Here is a 2,500-nt window from a genome sequence, read left to right on the forward strand (position 1 = left end):
GGCACACAAGAACAGCCCAAAAACAGGCCAAAACAGCCCAAAAACGGGCCAAAACTGGCCATTTTTGGCTGCGCGAGCGAGCAGCGAGCGGCGGACAGCGAGCGAAGCGAGAGGCAGCACCGTCCCTGCTATACGAAAGCCCCATCCAGCCCTGTGCCACCCGGGGGGTTCCAGGGTGCTGAGATGGCTGACGTTTTGCTCCGCTCACGACGGTCGCCGCGGCACGCAAGAACAGGCCAAAAACTGGCCAAAACAGCCCAAAAACGGGCCAAAACTGGCCATTTTTTGCTGCGCGAGCGAGCGGAGAGCGGCGAACAGCGAGCGAAGCGCGAGGCAGCACCGTCCCTGCTATACGAAAGCCCCATCCAGCCCTGTGCCACCCGGGGGGTTCCAGGGTGCTGAGATGGCTGACATTTTGCTCCGCTCACGACGGTCACCGCGCCACACAAGAACAGCCCAAAAACAGGCCAAAACAGCCCAAAAACGGGCCAAAACTGGCCATTTTTGGCTGCGCGAGCGAGCGGCGAGCGGCGAACAGCGAGCGAAGCGAGAGGCAGCACCGTCCCTGCTATACGAAAGCCCCATCCAGCCCTGTGCCACCCGGGGGGTTCCAGGGTGCTGAGATGGCTGACGTTTTGCTCCGCTCACGACGGTCACCGCACCACGCAAGAACAGGCCAAAAACTGGCCAAAACAGCCCAAAAACGGGCCAAAACTGGCCATTTTTGGCTGCGCGAGCGAGCGGCGAGCGGCGAACAGCGAGCGAAGCGAGAGGCAGCACCGTCCCTGCTATACGAAAGCCCCATCCAGCCCTGTGCCACCCGGGGGGTTCCAGGGTGCTGAGATGGCTGACGTTTTGCTCCGCTCTCGACGGTCACCGCGCAATGCAAGAACAGGCCAAAAACTGGCCAAAACGGCCCAAAAACGGGCCAAAACTGGCCATTTTTGGCTGCGCGAGCGGCGAGCGGCGGACAGCGAGCGAAGCGAGAGGCAGCACCGTCCCTGCTATACGAAAGCCCCATCCAGCCCTGTGCCACCCGGGGGGTTCCAGGGTGCTGAGATGGCTGACGTTTTGCTCCGCTCTCGACGGTCACCGCGCAATGCAAGAACAGGCCAAAAACTGGCCAAAACGGCCCAAAAACGGGCCAAAACTGGCCATTTTTGGCTGCGCGAGCGAGCGGCGAGCGGCGGACAGCGAGCGAAGCGAGAGGCAGCACCGTCCCTGCTATACGAAAGCCCCATCCAGCCCTGTGCCACCCGGGGGGTTCCAGGGTGCTGAGATGGCTGACGTTTTGCTCCGCTCTCGACGGTCACCGCGCAATGCAAGAACAGGCCAAAAACTGGCCAAAACGGCCCAAAAACGGGCCAAAACTGGCCATTTTTGGCTGCACGAGCGAGCGGCGAGCGGCGGACAGCGAGCGAAGCGAGAGGCAGCACCGTCCCTGCTATACGAAAGCCCCATCCAGCCCTGTGCCACCCGGGGGGTTCCAGGGTGCTGAGATGGCTGACGTTTTGCTCCGCTCTCGACGGTCACCGCGCAATGCAAGAACAGGCCAAAAACTGGCCAAAACGGCCCAAAAACGGGCCAAAACTGGCCATTTTTGGCTGCACGAGCGAGCGGCGAGCGGCGGACAGCGAGCGAAGCGAGAGGCAGCACCGTCCCTGCTATACGAAAGCCCCATCCAGCCCTGTGCCACCCGGGGGGTTCCAGGGTGCTGAGATGGCTGACGTTTTGCTCCGCTCTCGACGGTCACCGCGCAATGCAAGAACAGGCCAAAAACTGGCCAAAACGGCCCAAAAACGGGCCAAAACTGGCCATTTTTGGCTGCACGAGCGAGCGGCGAGCGGCGGACAGCGAGCGAAGCGAGAGGCAGCACCGTCCCTGCTATACGAAAGCCCCATCCAGCCCTGTGCCACCCGGGGGGTTCCAGGGTGCTGAGATGGCTGACGTTTTGCTCCGCTCTCGACGGTCACCGCGCAATGCAAGAACAGGCCAAAAACTGGCCAAAACGGCCCAAAAACGGGCCAAAACTGGCCATTTTTGGCTGCACGAGCGAGCGGCGAGCGGCGGACAGCGAGCGAAGCGAGAGGCAGCACCGTCCCTGCTATACGAAAGCCCCATCCAGCCCTGTGCCACCCGGGGGGTTCCAGGGTGCTGAGATGGCTGACGTTTTGCTCCGCTCTCGACGGTCACCGCGCAATGCAAGAACAGGCCAAAAACTGGCCAAAACGGCCCAAAAACGGGCCAAAACTGGCCATTTTTGGCTGCGCGAGCGAGCGGCGAGCGGCGGACAGCGAGCGAAGCGAGAGGCAGCACCGTCCCTGCTATATACGAAAGCCCCATCCAGCCCTGTGCCACCCGGGGGGTTCCAGGGTGCTGAGATGGCTGACGTTTTGCTCCGCTCACGACGGTCACCGCACCACGCAAGAACGGACCATAAACAGGCCAAAACAGCCCAAAAACGGGCCAAAACTGGTCATTTTTGGCTGCGCGAGCGAGC

The sequence above is a fragment of the Musa acuminata genome, unplaced genomic scaffold, assembly GCF_036884655.1.
Source record: "Musa acuminata AAA Group cultivar baxijiao unplaced genomic scaffold, Cavendish_Baxijiao_AAA HiC_scaffold_222, whole genome shotgun sequence".
Classification (NCBI taxonomy): domain Eukaryota; kingdom Viridiplantae; phylum Streptophyta; class Magnoliopsida; order Zingiberales; family Musaceae; genus Musa; species Musa acuminata.